Source organism: Lissotriton helveticus, chromosome 5_1, assembly GCF_964261635.1.
Source record: "Lissotriton helveticus chromosome 5_1, aLisHel1.1, whole genome shotgun sequence".
NCBI lineage: Eukaryota > Metazoa > Chordata > Amphibia > Caudata > Salamandridae > Lissotriton > Lissotriton helveticus.
In genome coordinates, this window is record NC_136065.1 from 1,555,949,546 (window position 1) to 1,555,963,220 (window position 13,675).

Below are 13,675 nucleotides of genomic sequence, written 5' to 3' on the forward strand. Positions count from 1 at the left end.
AAATCCAATGGCGCACTAATACATAGAAAAGTAAATCAAACTTAAGCACCGGGAGAAGGTGGCAACTGTCCAGCTTAAACAGCACCTTATCCGTCTTAAATCGCTTAAGTGGCAAATGAGCACAGAGAAAATTATGCATATGTCGTGGAAAGTGGTCCCCTTCTACATTTAATCATTTAATATGCCTTCTCCAATTTAAAAGAAACCGCAGTTCTGGATTCACAGTCTGCTGGCAGAAATTCATGCTTGGATGCTTTCTTTTTACCGTTTTAATGTCCAATTTGGATTGAATCACTAGAGATGGGATAAACGGAGACTTAATGGCTTCTACATGAAGGGAGCTAGAGACTGATTAAAGAGAACATGAAAGAGCGAGAATACACAACTCATGCCTGTACCATGGAATTTCATCCTGTCCGACTCCAAGGTTTCCATGTATTGCACAGCCAAGATACTCGACCCTGCACCGTGTCTGAGGGAATTGCAGGTTTGAACAAGCATTTGCACTACAATAGGTCTCGCATTGGTTCAATGGAGAGCTACTGGCTTCGCAAATGGGACAGAAATGTGGCTTTGTTTTGTTATTTCTATGTTTATAATATTGTAGCAATCGCGGCACACTGTGCTTTAGCGTAATATGGTTATAAGGACGTGCAGTGTGTCATGATCGGTATAAAAGTAAATAAATGGAGAAAAAAAATGCAGCTTCAGTCCGCCTGTAATTTTCTATTTATTGACTTTTGCAGCAATGGTGGCACAACACGCTTTAGCTTTCAACATCTACAGTTATAGTGTGGCATGCGAAATGAACCTACATAACATAAGAAAAGCGTTGTTTGTTTTGATAATAACTTTGCCGTGGTTTATGAAAAGACAATGGGGCAAGGGAGCTCTAGAAATCCCAGACTTAGAGTTATATTATTTGGCGTCCCAATTGCAATATGCAATATCATGGCTCGATACGGATCCCTCTGGAGAGCGATCCCTGTTAGAGGGTACCTATGGTAGACAACAGCTGGGAGCGCTTTTTCTGGACAAATAAGTCGCTTCCAGAATAAAACCCTCCTCCAATTGGACTAATGGCCAAAATATGGGATTGAACAACTAAAAGACATCTCAAAGGTGTGCCCTCTGCACCAGAGGCAGACATCTAAGTCATGCAACGGTTTGCTCAAATAAAAAGAACAATGTCAATTGGAAAATGGAAGGAGGGGGGGGGGTTGTCTGATTAGGTCAGACCTATACCCAGAGAATAGGTTCATTACCTACCAGGACGCTGTGGATACATTCGGACTAGGGGCGGGCAATTCCTACAGTATGCCAAGATAGCAGCTACAGCCCGGCAACTTTGGCCGACATTTCCGGATGCCCCGGAGCATACACAAACATTGGTCACTATAATTACAATGGCGGGTGGTCAAAAACTTGTTTCCCATTCATACAGGGCACTGAGAGGGGACAAAAAGACTAAGCCCTTGAAAGTAGAAGAAAAGTGGCAAGAGGTCAGTGAGCACATAATAATGGCAAAAGACTGGGATAGGATTCACAAAAGTTTCCGTATAGTATTAATATGCAATAAATTTAAACAAATACAATACAATATAGTCCACATGACCTACCTTTCACACAGGAGGCTTCACGCTATAAATATTTCCAGAGACCCCCAAATTCCCCCGATGTCAACATACACAAACAGATTTTGTACACATGATATGGCATTGCCAAAAAATACAAATATACTCCGATGAGGTTTTAGAACAACGGCAATACACTGGTTAAAAAGAATGGGCAATGGCTGAGGAAGACCATATGAGACAGACTAGGAAGGATGATAAGCTCCCGGATGTACTGATGGCTTGGGGGCAATGGTACAAGAGATAGACGAGACGGCCGCGCGGACTCAACCTAAATCGTTGGATGAGGAACACCACAGCATGACGGCCACACAGTCAGGAAACAAGGGCATAGACACCTAAAAGACAAATAGATATGGATATGATGTATTATCTGACAGGAACCGGTAGGGGGGGGTGGGGGGCGAGGAAGAGTTTTTTTCTTTGGGATTGATAAGATTGTTTGTCAATGTCAATTATGTTCCAGGATTGTAACTCCGAAGTGAGAAACTGTCATCAAAATATGTTTTCCGCTCTTGATATAGAGAAAAGTAAATGGGAGATTTCTTTTTTCCTTTACATGCTGTAGTAATGGAACTATAATGAAGCGCAACAGACAAATACTTTAATTTGTAAATTGACTATGTTAGTTTTGAAATAAAGAAATGTTTTGGTTTTTTTTAAAAAGAAAGTGCCGCTGTTTGACAAATCTTCACAAAATGTTCAAAACTAGTTTGCCACTCACTTCAGCTGCTGGTTGTAAAGTTTCGGGGTGATTCCACAAGCAGGGGCTGAGAAAAAGGGTTGGCCCCAAAACACATTTTCCCATTGCAATCTCCATAGGGATTTTGAACACTACTACAGCCCAAACGGAAAGACACCAAGTTTGGCAGAAAGCTAGATTTTGGACCAGAAAGATCTTTTTGTAAATTGGTGGAAATCTATTTAGTAGTTTTGAAGCTATTAAAGAAAACAGATTTATCTAAAGAATAGTGAATCTGAGAGTTTAATGCTGAGATCTGATTTGCTGCCACCAAAGTAGGAGTACCCCGACCCGAGGACTCAGCCAAAGGCCAAAGCCGTTTTTTTTCTCTTCCTGCAAATCCACTCAAAAATAAAAAAAATTAAATCAAGTCCAGTGTCCTGCGCTAATTTTATAGGCCTGTTGGGCCAGGTCGCAGGGGTGGATTAATATATATAATGGGGGAGGTGGTGCACGTGGCCACAAAGCCCCCTCCCATGTTCAGTTTGGCCCCAGGGACTGGACCCTCAGAGGCCTGGCTGTAGAAAGAAAAAAAAGAAAAAAAAGGGGGGGGCGTGAAGGAGCACAGACCCCCTCCGCGAGCTGTTTTCAGCCCCGAAAACCGCAACCCCCCCAGACCCCGGCTATGCGGCCGAATGGAAGGGGGAGGATACATGTCAGACTTTCCGGAGCCATTAATGGCCCCTAGGGACTCCATCCCCCAGGGCCGACTCCAGCTATGTCCCAGGAAGCCCAGCTCCGGGACATAGCGGTTTCCCTTCACCCCATTTCTTTTAAAGCTCCTGCCAACCAAGAGGAAACACAAAGTCCACTCCCAGTGGGCGGGAGCATGAAAAATGCTCCTGCCCATTGGGAGCAGACTTTTCATCTGTTTCCCTGCCCACACTGAAATGGGTATGAAAACAGATTAAATCATTGCTTCCGCCTGCAGGGAGAAGCATTTTTAGCTTCTCCCTGCAGTCAGGAGCGATGCTGGCTCCAGCTGGAGGCTCAGGGCGCAGAGTATTGGGGCCTAAGGTTACTATAACTCGTGCCTTCATTATGAACTGCTAATTACCCCAGAAATTATATCAGTCATGACATCTACTATGACATCATTGATAATATCACTGCATGGCGGAGGCACAAGTAATAATTACATTAGGGCACATGTCACATTTATCTGAGAATTATAATTGCAAAATGTCTATGGTTTTGTGTATGTAAAATCTGAACTCAACTATAATGTTCCTGTAATCTTATTTTTAAAAAAAAATATATAGATATATATATATATATATGTACCAAAAAATGCCCAGCATTTGAGGCCGCACAACACTCCCCCTGTCCGCATCCATGAAGTTCTTCGGATGGTGCGATCCCTCTACGGCGTGAAGCAGCCGTATAAATATGTACCAAAAAATGCCCAGCATTTGAGGCCGCACAACACTGTGATGAAGGAAACATCCTTAATTAGAAGAAACAGGCAGCTTCCGATTCCGTAATACATCCTGTGGCCTGACGCGTTTCGATGGACTTTCACCATCTCTTCAGAGGCCTCGTGAGCAGGAAAAAAATGATGACGTGCATGACTCGCCGCCCATTGTATTAATTGGCTTCCGAATGCCGAATTTGTTGCATTTTGGGCAGCGTAGTCCATTAAATGGTACTGTGATTTGTAATTTAACAGGCAAAGTCCGATTCGGGAAGCCTAATGGAGGGCTTGAAAAACATTTATCCTGCAATCAATCGTGGGCATGTTACCCACTGGAGGGGATAAATAGTGCTTAAATGGACTACGCTGCCCAAAATGCAACAAATTCGGCATTCGGAAGCCAATTAATACAATGGGCGGCGAGTCATGCACGTCATCATTTTTTTCCTGCTCACGAGGCCTCTGAAGAGATGGTGAAAGTCCATCGAAACGCGTCAGGCCACAGGATGTATTACGGAATCGGAAGCTGCCTGTTTCTTCTAATTAAGGATGTTTCCTTCATCACAGTGTTGTGCGGCCTCAAATGCTGGGCATTTTTTGGTACATACATATATATACACACATATATATATATACATATATATATATATATATATATATATATATATATATATATATATATATATATATATATATATATATATATATATACACATACACACACATTTATAGGACAGTGCGAATGCCTTTAAAACCCAGATCCGTATTCACACCGATGATGCCTAAAGACGGGTTGGACATCTTTGCTGAAAACGTTATAAAAGACCTGAAGGATTTAGCATACAAATGCAGCAAAGAGTTGTCCAGCACCAGTCGTAACAAGATGACTAAATACAATGAACTTATTGACAAAATCATGCAAAGAAAAGACATAGTGGTCCGCTGGTCGGACAAAGGCGGAAATGTCGTCCTCAGGCCGCTGGAACAAAACAAACAAAGAAGCGCAAAATCAACTGCAAAACAGAGATTGCTACAGCCGAGTAAGTTCGAACAGCATTGTGGGATTCAAAGAGAAGTTTCATAAGGCCTTATATGAATGGAAAAGCTTGGGACTACTATCCAAGCAAGAATTTGAGTTCCTTAAAACAGATTACCCAGTAACACCACAGTTGTATCTAATCCCCAAAATTCACAAGAACCCATTGTAACCCCCACGGAAGACCAATCATCGCAGCTGTAGGAGGATTGTTTGAGACTATGTCTAGATTTATAGATCACTTCCTATAGTCAATTGTATGTAACTTACCAGCAAACATAAGACACAGTGGACTTTCTGATTAAAATCTATGATGTGACCTGGGATAGTGACTACTTACTGATGAATTTAGATGTGAACACACTCTACACCAGCATCAGACATATGGATGGACTCAATGCCCCGAGTTACTATCTGGGTAAAAGACCTATGCATCTGTTTCAACATACCATGATGATAGTGCAAATGGCAGAGATGTGTTTGGATAATGATGTGTTCATATTTGACTAATTAACCTATAAACAACTGTAGGGCACAGCCATGGGTACTTGCTTCGCCCCCAGCTATACTAATTTACATATGGGCTGGTGGGAGGAGCAAGTACTCATGAAAACTCAAGGTGATATATTTGTGGAAAATGTGGTATTATATGTCAGGTACATAGACAACATTTTTATCCTGTGGAAAGGGTCTTCAGAAAGTGCCAAAACCTTCTCCAAAGAAATTAATAACTCTCAATCTCACGTTCACATGTAACACCAGTGACAAGAGCATACAATTTCTAGACCTCGAAATTCATGTAGAAAATGATAAACTGCAGTCAAGAATTTTTAGAAAACCTACAGCAGGTACCACGATACTTTATGCCCGCAGTTTTCATCTAACCACATTAAAAGAAAGCATACCCTACGCTGAATGTCTACGCATGAAATAAAACTGCAGCACCACAAAAGGCCTAGAACAATCCACCAGTGAACTCTGCAATAGACTAGAATGCAGAGGTTACAGCTCAGATACACTTGCGAAAGCAAAAACCAAAACAGCAAACATACCTAGGAGGAATCTTCTCTTCAGGAAAGCAAATAAAACTAAAAATGAGAAACACCCTAAAAAAATACCAAAAAAATGACACCCTCTGACTAATCACAGGCTTTAACGCATACCATGCTAATGTGCGCAGAATAATACATAGCACTGGAACAATGTACGCAATGACCCAGTCATAGGTCCTATTTGCAGCAAAACACCGCAAATCACTTTTAGGAGAGCCAAATCAATGCGACAGGAAATAGTCAGCAACACGCCGGGTACGGCTAAAAGTTGCACATGGCTTAAAGCACTTAAGGGTTTCCATAAATGCGCAAAGTGCAAGGCGTGCAAACACGGTGTCAACACCAGAGAGGTCCAGATGCCCTTCCTACAGTCTCCATATGGAATCAGAAGCAGTTATACCTGCAAATCTGACTTTGCTGTCTATGTCATGTACTGCACATACGGCAAGGTGTATGTGGGTAGTACCATCCACCCAGTGCACGTCCGCATTTTGAAACATCTTAGGGCTATCGCTAATAATGACCCTACCTACCATGTTGCCAGGCACATCAACACATCCCATAGAGGTAAGGTGCAGGATCTATCCTTCGATGTGATTGATACGGGAGGCAACAGACAGCTCGCCCTCAGAAGACTGGAATTACGTTACATCATCCTGTTCAGTTCCAAAATCCCGAATGGAATGAATGCGGATGAAGCCTTAAGTGTGCATCTGTAAATTTGTTTTTAGCTGCTTGTCCCGCTCCAGACCCAGTCTCTGTAACGTTAGGTAACATTTACTTTTAATTTACCTTATGTTTATTTTTCACCGCTTTTCACTCACGATGGGGCCTTCCTAGAAGCGACATTTTATCCCACTCTCTGTGCGCAGCGTCCACTCACCTAATTAAAGTGCTATGGATCCTCGGTCACGGAAGCAGCAAGCCTTCGCAACCTATGCCCACTGGGGCAAGACGGCTATGCCTCTTAGGCTACCGAGCCTCTACATTTCCGCCAACCATGTAGCATACCCATACACATTTAATTAAACAGTAACACTACGTATACAGAAATTTAGAAATGCGCGCGCACCTAGCTGCTAATGAAATATTATTTATAGTCTGCAATTTACCTTGCACGCGCGCTCTCCCTGACCCTCCCCATCCCGTTTATACACTTTACAGGTGATACGTGCTTTGTTATTTCTTCCATGTCTATACATGATGACAGGGACGATGTCACTAGTGCTCTATATTTTCACATGCTGCTTTTGCATTTATCTTTTTTTAAGAATTGTTGTGCAGGAAATGTTAGGATACATTAACAATAATTCTGATTATCCTTTCAATCTTGTTTCACATTACAAGTAAAATGCACTGTCATGTAGGAATAGGCATAGGAGACTTCTATGTCTATCACAAGGCTGACGGTTGCTGTGACAACCCTGTGTAAATGGTGCATATAACACAGTGAATGAGAATGTACCTGACGTAGTGATCAAGGCGGTACGCCACCGAAACACATCTAGGTAGTTGTAAGGATTAAAACTTTTGTCATCAGTTCACGGAGTCAGTGCCGGTCTGTTCGCCGCTGTCAGGTTTGGCATACAAAATATATATTATATATACACATACATACATGATCAAGGCAGCATGGATTGCCGAAACATGTATTGCCAGAGAAGTGAGCAGATAATAAAATTAAACTGAATCCCAGACGTGTAGGTACCAGTTTATATATCTCACTGCTCCAGGTTTTTAAACTAAGGTCCACACTCACGGTGATGAATAAATCCAGTGAAGTGAACACCACTAGATTGTTAATTTGAAAAATTTTATCAGGGCTTTGAGTGCATTCAACGCTGTCATGGCCACTCATAAGGAGCGTTACCCATCAAGTCCAATGTACAACAACTTTAGATACCAAGGCCTTTTTTCCAATTTGGGCAAATACTCTGATTCAACAATGAGGACAGGACGCCGATTTGCATTAGAAAATTATCACACGTAGGGTGTACTTGTCATATTTCAGACCGTTAGTAATAGAATTCTACTTTCAGCACACCAATGGCTGTAAGAAATGCACAATAAGGGGTATTACAGCCCACATGGGCTAAATGTTTGATATATATATATATATATATAATGCTCCAACTCTTTCTCTTTCACAAAGAAATATCCGCACTCACGGGGTTGCTTTTTCTAATGTTGCTTTTATTTTCACAGACAAGACAGACGCCCTCGCGTTTCGGCACACATCCTTTCTCGATATCAAAAACGAAAGGTTGCCCTCTTTGAAAATGTCACATACGGGGGGTTTTGCACACGCACCACCGGCAGCAGCAGTTCCAGCCAGCCTCCATCCCTCCTCACTGATATGGCCAAACACGTTTCGAGCAATGTGTTGCTCTTGATCACTGGCTCTACATCACCAAACGGAGACAGCGGGCTTTTGCGGAATCACATTTTATTAAAATTAAAAGTCCCGCCCATGGGGGCGTCAGCAAACACAGCCTCATGGTTATAGTAGTTCATGCTCATTGTTGCCAGGACTCTTGATACCAATTCAAACCTGAATAGGTGCCGCTTGCTCGGTATAAAATAAATAAATGTCTAACCCAAGTGGGTACGGTTGAATCCTCTCCCAATATCAACCCCAGTGGGTGGGAGGAAATGAAGACTTGCTGTAGTGCTCCCAATACAGCCCGGCAGGCAGCAGTAGAATGTTGTTCTCTCCCGTTTCCAAAGTTTGGGTGACAGTTATCAATTGTATATAGTGTTGCAAACTCGTTTTATTTAAATTGTGTTTATATTAAGTTGAATTGTTTTTTTAATGTAATATCACGGTGAGAGAAGTGTGGCTCAATGGTTAGAGCAGGCAGACCTTGATGCAGAGCTCTGGCCAGGGACCAGGGTTCGATTCCCACCTCGGCGGGTCTCCGGCTCATTAATTCCCCTGACTGGATATTCTCGCCTCAGTGCCTGTTCTGATCATGGGTCCCACGCTGCAACTCTGGGCAATAGCTTGCTTAGTCTCCACAACGGCCCCAAAAGCTCTGGGATGCCTGGCTGCACCTGGGGGGTGCCCAGGAGTGGACAATTCCCAGGAAAGCCAGGAAGGGTTCCTAAGCGGTATACGGACAGCGCCGGGACACCTCCGGTGGAGGTAGCTGTGCGCTTTACAAATTCCGACATTTACATTTTACATTTTTATGACAGGTTTTCGTGACAACGAGCTGATCTTACTCCATCTAGAGTGGCTGATAATCTTCGGCAACCCGATGCCTGTCAAGTAAATATTTATAGTAAGGGGTATCTAAGCCCACTTGGGCCAGATTGTTAGGTTGAATAACTTTATCAGGGCTTTGAGTGCATTCAACGCGCTCATGGCCTCGTTACCCGTCAACTCCAAAGTACAACAACTTTATAAACCAAGCCCTTTTTTCCACTATGGGTAAATACTCTGATTCAACAATGATGACAGGATGCCGATTTGCACTTGAAAATTATCGCACGTAGGGTGTTCTTGTCATATTTCAGACCGTCAGTAATATAATTCTACTTTCAGCACACCAACGGCTGTAAGAAATGCATGATAAAGGGTATTACAGCCCACATGGGCTAAATGTTTGCAATATATATATAATTGTAGTATTTGTGTGGAATGATGCGTGTGAGGGTGCGTTCCAGAAAATGTAGTAACTACACAACTTCAGGAATGTGTATCCAGGTGAATTTATTTCACAGCAATGTCCTCAGCAGAACAGCTGCTTACATGACACTGTCACCACAGTAATGCAGCTTTCCCAGAACTCTGAGAATAAGACAATCCAAGTTCTATCTGTCCATTCCAGTCCACATACTACTAAAGCAAGAAGTTAACACTACAATAATATATATAGAATATATTAATGCAATATATTAGTACATTAGGACACTGTCATAATTTATGTATATATCAACCCCCGTATCCCATTACGGGGACAGCAGCCAAGATAATCAGATGCAGATATGAGTTTGCAAATACTGTGCCATGGTTGTGAGTGTGATCCATCTAGCCACCAGAAGTATGATTTCACTTTGTTTTAATTTTGTTATGAAAGCAATATTATTTTACAATCAAGTTGGAATGCTTTTAAGATTGAGTTAAGTCTTTATATAATGTATTTCTTAATATAACTTAGAAGCACTTTCACATACAGATGTTTCTTTAAGTCTATGATCCTTCTCGGGTTACCGTGACAACCTCTGTGAGTGATGTAACATAAAATGAGCTTTTCCAATGGTGCGCGATGTTGTGAGCAAGGCGGTAGGGTCCACCAGAAAGCATCAGGGCCTCCATGTACAATAAATGTTGGTGTTTCAACAATCTATGGTGCTGGCGCCTGCTTTGACATTTGATAGCGAGACTGGTAGCTAGATATATATGCACATGGGCACTCCAGGTTTTGAAAATAAGGTCCGCACTCACGGGGATGAATAAATACAGTGAAGTGAACAAGACTAGAAAAATTCTACCATCTTGCTTTTGCTGGAATCAGGTCCAGTGGGTTAGGGTTATGACTCCTTTCCACAGAAGTGGTCATATAGAGGGTGTAGTCAAAGGAAGTGCCAGGTAGTAGCCAATCGGCTACCTACTTTTCGGGTAATGTTCCTAAATGAAGTATTTAGGTGGCACCCCTGATACCAGGACTACAGATTTGATGGACCCAAAGATGGAGTGGAAAGAGAAGTCTACTGACCCGAGAATTTAGGTGCAATGACTGGTTTGCTGCCAACCCAGCCAGCCCACTTGGTGCACCTGACCCTCGTGGAGAAACAGACTCGTCCTGCCGCTGGGCAAACCCAGAGGTCTGCCAGTGCTTTGCGAATCACAAGAGAACTCCACTGAAGTAGAGAAGCTACGTCCCTGCAGGCTCAGGCACCAAAGAAACAAGGTCTGGTTCACCGTCCAGCCTCTGACTGGGAATACAGATGCTGCAGCTACCAAGGAAGAGGCAGCTGTGATCCCAGAGGACAGATCCGTCCTCCCTTCAAGTGTGTGGACCGACCGGAGCCCGTAAGTACCAATACCTGGGGTACTGGACCCCTTGAAGTAACCACAGCTTGCTGTGTCCAGCACAGACACCAATGCAGAGGAAGACCGAACAGAAGTGCACGTCAGAGGACTTCAGGGACAGTGAGACCCACATGGATAGCTGAATGTGACACTACTACGCTACTCTCGTACTACCGACCAATATATGATACACTTTAGCTTATTGAGTAACCCTCCCCATGACCCCACCTCGTGTTCTCTCTATCCTAAGAAATTGGTATAAGCCATCCACACATATAAGGTTGACCTGAACCCTACTGTAATGGGATCAATGACTTGTGCGTTCTTATATTATTTGTTACCTGATTGTATATTGATATGTTTTCTGTACGTTACTGTTATCCTATTATGTTAGTGACTATTATACTGCTCCCATTATTTCTGTTCAGTCCTGCTGCCCCTACCCCGGTCTCTGTGAAGCGCTCTGATATCTGTAAGGATCTTGTTCGCGCTATATAAAACTTTGAATAAATAAACCAGAGTCCGAGGGAGGTGACGTGCCAATGGGGTCCTGAGACCCTGAAAGGCTGAGCCTACCCTTGGATTTGCCAAGACTGGACTCCCACTCACCGCCTGAAGCCTACTTCCGCAGGGCCCCTCACCTGCGAGTGTCTCCTTCCGCATGAACCCGATGCCTAAAGACACCACTGTACCAGAGTCCTACAGCCCAAGGAGAAGTGGGCCATCGGTGTCCCTACGTGCCCAAGCACCTCAAGGACCAAACACCTCCCTTCTTGGTACAACCAGAGAGACCGTATAGTCCCAACCTCTTTCTAACCGGACTGTTCCCCATTGAAATGAACGGGGCACCAGACGCTGAAACACCTCTGCACCCGAACGTCCCAGAGCCTACTGAGGTGACCTGTTGGTGTGGCCTTGGCACTTAACCCATACTCACCTTAAGTACCGAAGAAGAGTCCTGCAAGTTGATGTTAAGTGCTGAAACACGGTATATGTTTTTCCCCTATAGGATAACATGCCGCTCTAAAAATTGCAGTGTCGACTTTTGAAACGTATAAAAATTCATAACTTGAAAAGTATCTTCCAGAGTCCAATGATCTTGGTATCTAAATTCATATAAAAAGAAGTAAATTTTTATAAATTGGTACTGGATTTCTTAAGTGAGTGTGTGTCTCACTTACATCATATAGACAGTCTGGAGTACAGGTTAATTTTGTTTGTTGTGAATATTAGCCTCGGATTCTAGGGTAAAAGTAAAACTGCTGGGAACTACTTTATCTAGAAAGCATGTTCCGTCTGATGTCACCCAGGGAGACATTCGGGGTATAAAGTTCTGTTTTTTTTCTTTTTATTTTTACCGTAGCGATTAGTTTATTCTCCCATCAAATGGTTTGGGGAGTTTATTCCAGATTAGTCAAAATAGTTGAATACTAGTCGAATTAGCTGGGGATATGTATCCATTCTTGATTAAACAATTTATTTATCTATTTTTTTCTCATTGCGCGTATTGCACCTTCAACCCTTTGAAAGTGTTTAATTAGCTCGTGCAGTTTTACTGTTTTTAAATACTTGTGTAGTTGCTACATTCTTTATTTCTTGTCTGTTTGAGTCATGCATCTGTAAGTGTTGAGGTTTTAGGCTCGGATAGAGCTGCCTAATGGTCATCTCCAGTGCCTTCGATGCACTTACAAACAGATTTCGTAGTTTGCAGGAACTTTTCTCCAGCGCATTAAACGTGTCGCTTCTATGCCACCGGGACCCTGCCAGTGATTTCTTAGCAGAAGCCCACCCTGAGGATTTTTTTCATATGGAATTGGGGCACGCGCAGTTCACTGCTCCCAGCGTTTTGTAAATTCTACGAGGGCCGCATTGGCTGCTCCCAGCCAGTCACAGGCCCTAACAACTGCACCTACGCCCGGGCCGCCAAAACACACGAGACAAGAGAAGGAGGGTCATCATGGGATCAGAGTTAAAGGGTCCAACAAGGGCACTGGCATGGGCTGCCTGACCTTGGCTTTCAAGCTGGCTGTAACATGGTACATTGTGTGATCCTGGGCAAATATTTAATTTCACTAAGGTAGGTTCTGGAATGCCATTTCCTATGGGATGCTACTAGGCCATCTTTGATGGGCTTCTCAGAACCTATACTAAAACAAATGGAGGATTGCATTTCCAAGGGATAACAGCCTTCACCTGTGGGCTGCTTCCTCTGTTCCATATCCCAGGTTGCCTATTTCAAAGCAGGCTACTCTCCTAAAACAGTTTCCATTGATTTAAGGCTGAGAATGAATGATTATGAGTAAAATAAAGTGCCGCTAAATTTCCCTATTTGTGCCGCTAAATTTGCTAATCCATGCCGCTATATCGTGGGGGTCTGTTTACGAGGAGGTATTTACAAAGAAAATTCTTAACCTAGATTAAAGCTGTTCAACACTTCATCCAAATAAAATGTTGGATTTTTCTTAATTATACGTGAGCAAAAAAAAATGTGAAACTGCCTGCTCTGTAAAATTAATCTTTGCCTAAAAATTACCTAAACAATTCCTTGGGCAATGTTACTAAGGTTCTTCTTCAAGCCATTATCAATGTTTCCTTTCCCCAGATTCCCCAAACATCAAATCACACGACCAAACCATATAGCTGTCTCTAAGAAAGTATCTCAATTTTACGTTTTTAAAATTCATCAGACAGTACATTGTCACACAGCATACTCCTCACATGATCTTTATAAGAAGCCACTTCTGAGCACTGTTGCAGCC

At 42.8% G+C, this 13,675-nt stretch overlaps 1 protein-coding gene across 7 annotated transcripts in view; it reads right to left on the reverse strand.

Moving 5' to 3' along the window:
- Positions 1–13,675, reverse strand: part of MDM4 (MDM4 regulator of p53) — a 373,509-nt gene that overhangs the window by 349,364 nt on the left and 10,470 nt on the right. Inside the window, exon 1 of one of the 7 annotated variants that reach the window (XM_078644637.1) lies at positions 1,620–1,734. The exons of the other annotated variants lie outside the window; for them this stretch is intronic. The gene's annotated coding sequence lies outside the window, so the exon portion shown is untranslated. Of the gene's footprint in view, positions 1–1,619; positions 1,735–13,675 lie in introns of those variants that run through there. 7 annotated transcript variants of the gene reach the window in all.